Source organism: Lactuca serriola, chromosome 2 (genome assembly GCF_051521515.1).
Source record: "Lactuca serriola cultivar US96UC23 chromosome 2, Lser_US96UC23_V15, whole genome shotgun sequence".
Taxonomy (NCBI): Eukaryota; Viridiplantae; Streptophyta; class Magnoliopsida; order Asterales; family Asteraceae; genus Lactuca; species Lactuca serriola.
In genome coordinates this window covers 155,744,982-155,757,980 of record NC_136409.1, presented here as the reverse complement: position 1 = coordinate 155,757,980, position 12,999 = coordinate 155,744,982, and positions in this window count along the sequence as shown.

The window sequence follows — 12,999 nt, the reverse complement described above, 5'->3', positions numbered from 1 at the left end:
TTTCGGATTTGGATTTTTACGAATCTTATATCCTTGAGATCACGTTAATGAGTACTATCCAAGTATGTTAACCGAATCAGAAAACGTCATAACTTTTTGATCGCTAATTTTTAGAGCCTAACGAACGATTTTAGCAAATAAATGTAACAACATATCTGACTCTTATTATCTTAAAAATTGGATATTATTGTAACCCCCCGATTCTCAGCTATTGATTTAATATGTGAGTTTCTTGATTTCAAGGGCTACTCAACGAGTTGATTTCCCTACTCGTCAAGTAGCAGCGGGTTGGTCCATGTATTTTAATGACCTACTCGCCGAGTCCAAGGAAGGACTCGACGAGTAGGAACTGGCAGTTGAAACCCTAACTCTCGGGGTTTTGCTCCTTATTTAAAGGATCATTGGCCTCCCCCAGCCTCCCCTTTACTGTTTCTTGTCCTTCTCAAACCCTAATCGAGTGTGTGTGTCTTGTTTGTGTATTTTGAGCTTGGAAGAGGATTTTGTGGAGAAAGGAGCTTAGAGAGCAAGTATTCAGGAGAAAGGAGCTTGTGGGATCTGAAATATACCTCATTGGGCATCTTCTGGAAGGTAAAAACCATTACCTTGACCTCATCTCATTCTAGATCCCCTTTTTGGACAAATTCTAGTGTTTTCATGGTATGATTGGAAACTATTCTTGTGTGCAAGCTCAGATCTGAAGTTGTAACTTCAGAACTGAGCTCCCTTAGGCTTCTTAGTCCATAAAGTTTCTAGTTTGTGCAAGAATGAGACTCTCCCAAGGTGTAAGCTCCATTGGAAGCCTAGATTGGTCATTTAGGGCCTTTAGAACCTTGCATGTGCGTAAAGTTTGCAACTTTACGTGATAAACATGCCTTAGAAGCTTGGATCTGTAATCTGGAGCCTTGCCATGGCTTAAAGAGCGTCTGCATGGATAAAGGTCTGCAAGGACTCGACGAGTTGGATGAACAACTCGGCGAGCCCAATGTAGGTGGCCATGAACTCGACGAGTTGGATGAACAACTCAACGAGTCCGTTGAAGTTTGCCTTGAACTCGGCGGGTCGTTAGAGGACTCGGCGTGTCGACTAGGGTTTCTCCCAGTTCAGGAAGGACTCAACGAGTCGGTGAACTGCACTTGACGAGTTGAGTCAACATGGACTGTTGACTTTGACTTTGACCAAGATTTGATCAGTTGACTTCTGAGGGTATTATGGTAAATTAGAAGATTTATGAAAAAGGGTTTTATGGTATCTATAGGTGGTGAAGTTCGTGTTGGTGATCCGGGAGTTTAAGCTTTCTAGTTTCATACGTTAGTTGCGAGGTGAGTTCTCCTCACTATACCAACAGGGTATAAGGCACCAATGTCGACCCCAATTGGATTGGTATCTGGGTTTATTGCATATTATGCTTATGGATTTATATCCTTGTAGATAGGATGGTGATATGCTTAGTGACCTGGTTAGGTCGATATTCTGGAATATAGGATGACGCTATGTTAGTGACCGAGTAGGTCGGTATCCTGGTTATAGGATGTTACTATGCTATTTGATATGTCGTATCGGTTGATTGTTATTTATGCTAGCGTATGATATGTATATGCACATGTTTGTTGATTGGGGATTTGGGTTGAGGCGGTCCTGCTTTGTGCTGAAGGACAAATACCCAGGGTGGTCGGGATAGACTACAGACCCCGGAGGGTATGATAGTCAGACCGAAGGCCCAGCGAGCGGTCCGGATAAAATGAAGGCCCGACGAGGCGGTCCATACGTGCTGAAGGCTCGGAGAGCGGTCCAGATAGACTGAAGGCCCGCGAGGCGGTCCAGTCAGGCTGAAGGCTCATTATGCATGTTGTTTTGTATTTGCTGATATGATATATGTATGCTTATATGAGGTTGGTATTTTGGGGGAGCTCACTAAGCTCACGAGCTTACAGTTTCAGTTTATTGTTTCAGGTACATCAGGGGACCGCGACAAGGCGAATGCGTGATCGTACAACTCCTCATGTTTTATCTATGTCTCTGGGAAAACTCTGATATTATACATTTTGAAAACAAAATTGTAATGATTTTTAATGGTTTTAAATGTTTTGAAAAAATTTAATTTGGTTGAATTTTTGGGCGTTACAAGTTGGTATCAGAGCCTTGGTTTGAGTGAATTAGAGGAGCACTCATGTAAATCCAGTCTCAAATCAGGGAAAGATTTTTAAATGGGTTCTAAAAAGGTTTTCAAATAATAAAGGAGGATGCAGTGTACGATCAGCCGGAGCTCGCGGATAGACCCCAAAATACCATACAGTTATTGATTATGTGATCTGTTAGAATAGCATGCTAGTACTGGGCTAGGGATCTTCAGGAATTGCATGATAGAATTGCCTGATTACATGATGCCTGCTAGCCTAGGATTTTCCTTATATGAAATTGACATCATTACTGGAGTTGCTTAGTGTATGCATCACGGTTATACATAATTAAGATCTTATAGCTTGAGAATGTTTGATTTGGCCTTATGTTCTATTCTTGTTTGATTGGGAGCTTAGGGTAGGATTGCATATTCGAAAGTCTATAGGTTCCAGCGTTATGTATGGCTAGCATACACTAGCGCTGCAGGGTTGTTGGAAGTTTCATGGGTGGTTAGGTTGTTGGGATGAGTCCGCCGACTACGAGGCATTTAGCCTTCCCTTAGGAGTGAGGCTTGAGTGCTCGCTATGATTATGTGTATTGTTAGGGCGTTGTGATGATACTTGGGACAAATATGGGTAGGTGTGGGAGGTAGTATGGGCCCGTACTACTGAAAGCATAGGACCCATGTGCATAGCAAGGAAGTCATAACCCCAAGGGTTTTGTCGGGAGTTGGTTCCCAGTTCTTTGTATGAATTATCTGACATTTTGTGTTATGTTTTAGAATGGTGATGACCAGGCGCTTTGTGACTGGATCCGGTTCTAGATCAGGAGAGGGAGAGGGAGAGGGCGGACAGGGGGCGTCGACAGCACCCGAGACTATCGGCCATATGAGGCCAAATGAGATGGATGACAGGATCCGGGAGATCCTGCATGATGAGGTTGCTGCTTTGTTCCAGGCAGAGTCGCCGGAGATGTTCGGGTCTATTAAGACCGCTATGGTGGAGTATTTTGATGAGTGCTACGCAGCCCTTGCAGAGACAGTCGTCGCAGCAGCTACATCAGCTGTATCCGCGACAGGGGGAGGAGTTGGTAGGGGTTTCCAGTACAGGGACTTCGATAACACGAAGCCCCCTACTTTTGATGGGACGCAGGATCCCATCAAGGCTATGAGATTGATTTCAGATGTGGAGGGGTGTTTCTTCACATGCTTATGTCTTGTTGACCAGAAGGTCAGATGCACTCTGAACCTACTGAGAGTCAGGGCAAAGGACTGGTGGAGGTTGATGATTGGGTCATATTTAGAGGAGCAGAGGGCTGCTGTTACTTGGGAGCAGTTCAGGGATATGTTCCGCGCTCGCTACATTCCTCGAGTCGAGCGGGAACGGTTAGCTCAGGAGTTTTTAGAGTTGAGACAAGATTGGGAGACGATGATGGAGATCACTCGTATGTTTACTGAGAGGGCGATGTTCTGCCCGGAGTTTGCTTCTGAGCAAGCTCAGATGACCCGTTATCTGAGCATGCTCAAGACAAATATTCAACAGTTCCTGGTGACTCAGCGTTTTGATACACTTCTGTTGTTACAGGAGGCCGCCAGGCGGCGGGAGCTTGAGATCGAGTTGTAGCTAAGAGAGCAAGGTCGGGCTTCGGCGTAGGCACAGCCGGCGCCAAAGCGGTCTAAGACCGCTGATTCTAGGGTTGGGAGCCAGCAGGGCCGCACTTATGGAAAGTGCAGGAATGGTCATTTGGGAGCCTGTCGAACGAGTAGTGGGTACCACAAGTGTGGTAGGGAGGGGCACTATGTGAGGGACTGTCACTAGTCCGCCCCTGCATCAAATATGAGGATATGCTATCATTGTCATCAAGTTGGTCACGTGAAGACCAACTGTCCGTAGCTCGCAGCCAGGCCGACGCAGGCTCCAGCGCCGGCTACATTGAGGATTGCTGATAGGAGGCCAGTTAGGGCAGAGCCTCTGAAGGCTTAGGGGCGTGCCTTCCAGCTTACCGCAGAGGAGGCCAGGGCAACACCAGATGTGGTTGCGGGTATGTTTCTATCCTTTAGGTGCGTTCTTAGTGAATTCCTTGCCTGCTTTGGTTTTATTTGACTCGGGGGCGAGTCGGTCTTTCGTATCTCAGACTTTCAGTAAGAAGTTTGGTGTGCCAGTGGGTGAACTAGAGTGTCCGTTGCGAGTCTCTATCGCCAACGAACACGGAGTTTCTGCTTCTTCGGTCTATCGAGGGTGCGAGTTGGAGATCTTCGGAGTGTCCTTTCCGATTGATCTGATACCGATTCCCATGGGGGAGGTGTGTGTAATCGTAGGGATGGATTGGCTTAGCCATTTTGGTGCCATGATAGATTGCGAGAGTCAACGAGTTATAGTTTGAACCCCAAGTGGGGGAGAACTAATTGTTTATGGCAAGGGCACCAAAGTGGGATCAGGGTTTTGTTCAGCTTCCAGGGCTCGACAGTACATTCAGCACGGGTGTGCGGGATATTTAGCGTATGTGGTGGATACGCGGGTAAGGGATCAGACTCCAGTTTCAGAGGTTTCGGTGGTCAGGGAATTTGATGATGTGTTCCCAGAGGGGTTACCCGGAGTGCCTCCGGAAAGATAGGTCGAGTTCAAGATTGACTAAGTGCCAGGTGCGTCCCCTATCGCCAAGGCGCCGTACCGATTGGCACCACCAGAGATGCAGAAGTTGTTATCATAGCTGCAGGAGCTGCTGGGAGAGCAGTTCATCCGTCCGAGCAGCTCTCCATGGGGAGCGTCGATACTCTTCGTCAGGAAGAAAGACGGTTCACACAGGATGTGCATTGATTACCGGGAGTTAAACATGTTAACAGTGAAAAACCGTTATCCACTCCTGAGGATAGATGATCTTTTCGATCAATTGCAAGTTGCGTCATGGTTTTCCAAGATAGACTTGAGGTCTGGGTATCATGAGGTCAGGGTCAGAGAGGAGGACGTGGAGAAGATCGTGTTTCAGACTCGTTATGGTCATTACGAGTTCGTGGTGATGCCGTTTGGGCTCACAAATGCACCAGCAGTATTCATGGACCTGATGAATCGGGTCTGCAGACCGATGCTAGATCGCTCGGTCATTGTGTTTATAGATGATATCTTGGTATATTCCAAGACTCGAGAGCAGCACGAGGAGCATTTTCGGGAGTTATTAGGAGTTTTTAGGCGAGAACGTCTTTATGCCAAGTTCTCAAAATGTGAGTTTTGGTTACGAGAGGTCCAGTTCCTGGGATACCTTGTTAACCAGGATGGGATTTTGGTCGACCCGGCCAAAATCGAGGCAATCATGCAGTGGGAGGTTCCGAAATCTCCCTCAAACATCAGGAGCTTGTTAGGATTGGCAGGGTACTACTGGAGATTCATTCAGGATTTCTCCAAGATTGCGGTACCCCTCACTTGTCTGACAAGGAAGGGGGTAGACTTTCGGTGGGGCCCTGAGCAGTAGAGGGTGTTTGAGACCCACCAACAGCGATTGTGCGAGGCCCCAGTCTTGACGCTCCCGGAGGGAGTTGAGGATTTCGTGGTGTTATTTGATGCATCCATCACAGGTTTAGGGGCGGTCCTCATGCAGAGAGGGCGAGTGATAGCTTACGCGTCGCGACAGTTGAAGCCGCATGAGACGAAATACCCTACGCATGACTTGGAGCTGGGGGCGGCGGTGTTCACCCTCAAGATATGGAGACATTACCTTTATACCATATACACGGATCACAAGAGTCTGAGGCATATCATGGATCAGCCAAAACTGAACATGAGGCAACGCAGGTGACTGGATGTAGTCAAGGACTACGATTGCGAGATCCTTTATCATCCTGGTAAAGCGAATGTGGTTGCGGATGCTCTGAGCCGCAAATCAGCTGGGTCTTCCACCCCAGTGGTATGTATGAGGATAGAGGTGGATTCTCCGCTGGTGGGTTTGATCAGAGATGCTCAGGTGGAGGGCATGCGACCAGAGAACTGGAAACCGGAGAGGATCAGGGGCGAGAACGCTCAGTTTGTGCAAGATAGCTAGGGTTTGTTGACCTAATGCAGTCGGGTATGGGTTTCGATGTCTGGTGGAGTCAGACAGACAGTCATGGAGGAGGCTCATAAGTCTCACTTCTTTATTCACCCGGGGGCCACCAAGATGTACCGGGATTTGAGTTTGAGCTACTGGTGGCCGTGCATGAAGCGAGAAATCGCTTGGTATGTCGAAAGGTGCTTGACCTATAGGATGGTCAAGGCCGAGCATCAGAGGCCGCATGGCATGCTGCAGCCCCTGGAGATTCCCATGTGGAAATGGGAACATATCAGGATGGACTTTATTACCAAACTATCGAGGACGACGAAGGGGTTTGATGCCATTTGGGTCATCGTGGATCGATTGACCAAGATTTCATATTTCTTGGCTACACGGGAGAGTTCATCGGCCAGAAGTTGGCCGACGCGTACGTCCGCAAGATCGTCACTCGCCATGGGGTTCTGATCTCCATTGTCTCCGACCGGGATGCTAGATTTACCTCCTGTTTCTGGCAGAAGTTCCACGAGGAATTGGGCACGGGGTTGCACTTCAGCACAACATTCCATCCTCAGACAGACGGTCAGATCGAGGGGAACATTCAGACCCTCGAGGACATGTTGAGGGCGTGTGTCATTGACTTCGGTGGGAGTTGGGATTCTTACCTACCACTAGCAGAGTTCGCCTACTACAACATCTATCATTCTAGCATTGGCGCCCCGCCTTTCGAGATGTTGTATGGACGGAAATGTCGCACACCAGTTTTTTGGGCTGAGGTCGGACACAAGGCGATGGGACGGACGGAAGTAGTCTTGCAGACTACCGAGAAAATTCAGCAAATTAGGCAACGATTGTAGACCGCTCAGAGTTGGCAGAAGAGTTACGCCGACAGACGTCGATCTGAGTTAGAGTTTCAGGTGGGGGATATGGTTCTCCTAAAGGTCTCACCCTGGAAGGGTGTGATTCGCTTCAGGAAGAGGGGGAAATTAGGTCCCCGTTACATTGGGCCGTTCAGGATCATTGTCAGGGTCGGCAGGGTGGCTTACAGGTTAGAGCTGCCGGAAGAGCTTGGTCGGATCCCCAACACTTTCCACGTTTCGCAGCTGCAAAAGTGCATCATGGATCAGGAGGCGGTCGTGTCGCTGGATGATATTCAGGTCGATGAGCGCCTGAATTACGTAGAAAGGCTTGTGGCCATACTGGAGAGAAAGGTAAAGATTCTAAGGAACAAGGAGGTACCTTTGGTGAATGTATAGTGGGAGCATTAGAGGGGGTCCGAGTGGACGTGGGAGGCGGAGGCTGAAATGCGAGAGCATTACCTGGAGTTATTCACTGCAGCAGACTTCGAGGATGAAGTCTAGTTCATGTGGGGGAGAATTGTAATGCCCGGATTCTCAGGTATTGATTTAATATGTGAGTTTCTTGATTTCAAGGGCTACTCGACGAGTTGATTGCCCTACTCGTCGAGTAGTAGCGGGTTGGTCCACGTATTTTAATGACCTACTCACCGAGTCCAAGGAAGGACTCAACGAGTAGGAACTGGCAGTTGAAACCCTAACTCTCGGTGTTTTGCTCCCTATATAAAGGATTATTGGCCTCCCCTTTACTGTTTCTTGTCCTTCTCAAAACCTAATCGAGTGTGTGTGTCCTATTTGTGTATTTTGAGCTAGGAAGAGGATTTTGTGGAGAAGGGAGCTTGGAGAGCAAGTATTCAGGAGCAAGGAGCTTGTGGGATCTGAAATACACCTCATTGGGCATCTTCTGGAAGGTAAAAACCGTTACCCTGACCTCATCTCATTCTAGATACCCTCTTTGGACTGATTCTAGGGTTTTCATTGTATAATTGGAAGCTATTCTTGTGTGCAAGCTTAGATCTGAAGTTGTAACTTCAGAACTGAGCTCCCTTAGGCTTCCTAGTCCATAAAGTTTCCATTTTGTGCAAGAATGAGACTCTCCCAAGGTGTAAAGCTCCATTGGAAGCCTAGATTGGTCATTTAGGGCCTTTAGAACCTTGCATGTGCGTAAAGTTTGCAACTTTACGTGATAAACATGCCTTAGAAGCTTGGATCTGTAATCTGGAGCCTTGCCATGGCTTATAGAGCGTCTTCATGGATAAAGGTCTGCAAGGACTCGACAAGTTGGATGAACAACTCGGCGAGCCTGATGTAGGTGTCCATAAACTCGACGAGTTGGATGAACAACTCGGCGAGTCCGTTGAAGTTTGCCTTGAACTCGACGGGTCGTTAGAAGACTCGGCAAGTCGACTAGGGTTTCTCCAAATTCTGGGACATGTATGAACTCGGCGAGTAAAAGAGAACTCGACGATCCAATCAAGGATTTCAGGACTTATCGAGTTCAGGAAGGACTCGACGAGTCAATGAACTGCACTCGACGAGTCGAGTCAACATGGACTGTTGACTTTGACTGTGGACTTTGAATTTGACCAAGAGTTGATCAGTTGACTTCTAAGGGTATTCTGGTAAATTGGAAGATTTATGAAAAAGGGTTTTATGGTATCTATAGGTGGTGAAGTTCGTGTTGGTGATCCGGGAGTTTAAGCTTTCTAGTTTCAGACATCAATTGCGAGGTGAGTTCCCCTCACTATACCGACAGGGTCTAAGGCACCAATGCCGGACCCTATTGGATTGGTATCCGGGTTTATTGCATGTTATGCTTATTGATTTACATCTTGGTAGTTACGATGGTGATATGCTTAGTGACCTGGTTAGGTCGATATCCTAGAATATAGGATGATGCTATGTTAGTGACTGGTTAGGTCGGTATCCTGGTTATAGGATGTTGCTATGCTATTTGATCTGTCAGATCGGTTGACTGTTATTTATGCTAGCGTATGATATGTATGTGCACATGTTTGTTTATTGGGGGTTTGGGTTGAGGCGGTCCTGCTTTGTGCTGAAGGCCAACATACCCAGGGCAATCCGGATAGACTACAGACCTCGGAGGGTGTGATAGTTAGACCGAAGGCCCGATGAGTGGTCCGGATAGACTGAAGGCCCGGCGAGGCGGTCCAGACGTGTCGAAGGCTCAGAGAGCGGTCCAGATAGACTGAAGGCCCGGGAGGCGGTCCAGTCAGGCTGAAGGCTGATTATGCATGTTGTTTTGTATTTGCTGATATAATATAAGTATGATTATATGAGGTTGGTATTTTGGGGGAACTCACTAAGCTCACGGGCTTACATGTTGAGTTTATGGTTTCAAGTACATCAGGGGACCGCGGCAAGGCGAATGCCTGATCGTACATCTCCTCATGTTTTATCTGTGTCTCTGGGAAAACTCTGATATTATACATTTTGAAAAAAAAATTGTAATGATTTTTAATGGTTTGAAATGTTTTGAAAAATTTTAGTTTGGTTGAATTTTTGGGCGTTACAATTACAATGCTTTCTATTACATTTATCTTCCTATTATTTCCTAACGGTGACTAGTGACGGAAATTCTTAGGGTTATCACAAGTATTGACGGCGTATACTAAGTATCAGTATATATATACGGGTAGAGTGATGACAACGTATATTATTTATGCATATTTATACGGGCAGAGTATCAATATACTAAATATCACTAGAAATACGTGAAAGAGTGACGACGACATATAATAATTATCGATATTTATATAGGCAGAGTAATGACAGTGTATAATAATTATCACTTAGAACTGACCATCATAACGACTAGGTGTAAAGTTATCATAGGAACTTGGCCAGTATAACGACTAGGCATAATATCATTTCTTTAAACTAAGTTGAGTTTCTACCTGAATATTATCCTAACATATTTATCGAATAAACTACTAATATATTACAAATAATAATATTTTGTAAAATCGATACAATAGTTTTATAACATGTATCCCCACTCCCCCCATATTTTATAAAATGATGGATAAAGGGGCCATGAAACTCACCCTTTAAGCGTGATACCGCTGATGTAGGGTAGAATCGTGACTTGAGACTCGAAGATCGCCTCGGGATCGACCGGACTCGATATTATAGTAATATAATACTAAAATATAAAAATAATGTTTCTTCTAAGAATTTCTTGAGGAATTTGAAGGAATCCTCGAAGAAAAACGAGAGAGAAAGGAATAGATTTGAGTGAGAAATGAAGGGGTTTTGAAATGCTACTTATAGGGTCATCAGGAGGAGTACTCCCAGCGTACTAAAGTGGTACACCCAGCGTACTCAAGGGTGTGTCTGGTGTTGACATGTGGTGTAATTCTGGTGGTCCGCATATCCCCTTCTAGAAGCATGCACGACGTGCAATCTCCTTGCATCAGACACGTTTTGCAAAACTTCAAAATTTCATAACTTCTTCATACGAACTCTATTTTGGATGTTCTTTATGTTACCAAAAAGTTATTGACGAGATCTACAATTTTCCTTTAGGTTGCATTGGCTATTTTGATTTTTTTAGCTCTTATTTTTAAATAATTTAATGATTTTGCAAAAATCACAACTCTCTCGTACAAACTTTGATTTTGGCGTTCCTTTTTACCAAATTTTTTATCATAAAGAGTACTACGACTTTCCTTTTAGTGACTTTACCCAAAAGTCAATCATTATCTCCATACCTTTTATGGTTATAGTTTTTAACTATGCATGTGATTTTTATATATTATAAAATTCATATCTCCCTCATATGAACTCGGATTTTTATGAAATTTATATTTTTTGGGATCGGAAAGACTCGTAATTTGAAAATATATAATAATATATATATATGCTTCGGTGCACAAATTTTTACGACTTATAGACGATTTTGTTGGTATTTCCTATTTTTCTCAATATGAAACTTTATATTTTTATCATATGTTTATATATATAATGTATTAAGTCTATTATATTTGACGTTTGTCACTGTTCGTAAATAATGATCGGTGCCAAAAGTCGCAATTGTTACATGTTAAAGAGAAAATTTGTACCATATATACGATGCTCTGACTTAGTATTTAATAATATTGGGTGATAATTAACTTCTATTATATCCTTGTGTAAATTCCTTAATATGTTAAGCCGACTTTAACATACTGAAACAATATGTAAAAATATGTTAGTGTACGGCAGTCAAATCACCGCGAACCCAGTTGTATTAAGACCTTAAATGTGTAATTTTGTGTTAATATAATATATTAAATATATTATACTGGTAGTTACCATCAGAACATCTCAAACTACTTAACAAACCGTGAATCATTAAGGATCGAATTGAAAACCACCAAAAATTAATTATATTCGTGACGTTCAAAATAATTTTTTGCATCGAGTATGTTAGGACCAATTAATGATAAAATTGAATAGATTATACTCCTAGGACTTTGTGGATATAAAGAATTTAAAAAACAGAGGTCGTATGTAAAAGTTACGTCCATTTTAAGAAACCAAATAAACATGGTACTGATTTTCTTAAAAAATGAAAACTGAATTGATATGTTGAGGTACTTGCACAGCTCACGTGGAAATTCCACGAATGTTTTTGGACTCAAACATAGGTCTAATATTTGATTTCATAATCGTAATATTTTTAACCTTTAAATTTAACAAAGTCGCAAAAAATATCAAATCGGAACCAATTAATCACGAAACTTTAAACAAATTTTCTCGGAGTTCTATATATTAGAATTAGGATCTGTCTGACTTTTTGGAATCCTTGAAACCGAGACTTTCATTCACCAACTTCATAAAAATAATTAGATATCGGGATTGATCACACGAATTTAGAACGCTATTTTGAGACATTTTCGATGTCACAAGTGTGACATCACCTTGTATTGTACTATAAGCATGGCACCTAACAATATCATACAATCCTCAGGCAAGACGCTACCTGTATCATACAATCCTCATGCAAGACACTACCAGCCTAGCATATCATGACACTACATGTCTTACCCTGCACAAACAAATACAAGGATATATACCAGTTAAATAGCATGAATGTACTCCAACAGTACCTTTATCCTAACATATACCAGATATACAATGTCATACGTAGCATAGTGAGAAGACTCACCTAAATTGTAGTTTCGGAGAAGCACGTCAACACTCTCACTCCTTGCACTGGGAAATCTTGTGAACCGACTAACACCAAACAAAGGTAACTCCTTAATCCACAACCAAAAACCTCCAAGTTTGACCCAAGGTCAAACTAGTCATAATTCAACGGTCAGCTAAGCCAATGATCACCACCACGTGGTGATCTCTTGGCCATGTCGTGGGCATCACAAGACAAAAAAGTCGTGAAGCTGAACTCCACCACATCGTGGACCCTTCTTTGCCACGTCGTGGTTACTACTAGTAAGCCATGTTCTTATTAAGAGTTTAATCCTTATAGATCAATGCTCATACTTCCGAATTTCATTCTTCTTAATGACTTAATGGATACAGTTTCCAGCTTTATCCACTATGACCTCATTAAAAGACAATATCTACATCCCTAAGTCCATTAAGCCCTTAATATGACCAAAAATTGTGCATGGTCCAAATGGAACCATGAACTAACATTTTTTCCATCAAATAAGGCCAAGAGATGGTCACCAAGCAAGTATAAGGGTCTGGAGTTGCTCAAAACTCCAAGAACATCCTTTCAAAGGATTACAAAGGACCCAAAAGCATAAAATAAGAATAAGAATGATAAAGGTGGAAGCTTTATACCTTCTAAATCTCCACAAGATGTAGGAAATGCAAGATCTGAAGTAGATATAACCTCTTAACCAACAAGCACACCACCCTCTTCTTCTCAAGATGAATTTCAAGACTTAGAACTTCAAGAACATCACACAAACATTAAGAACACTCAAACTAAGGTTAGGGTTTCGAGTTAGGAGGGTGGAGAGTGAAGATAATG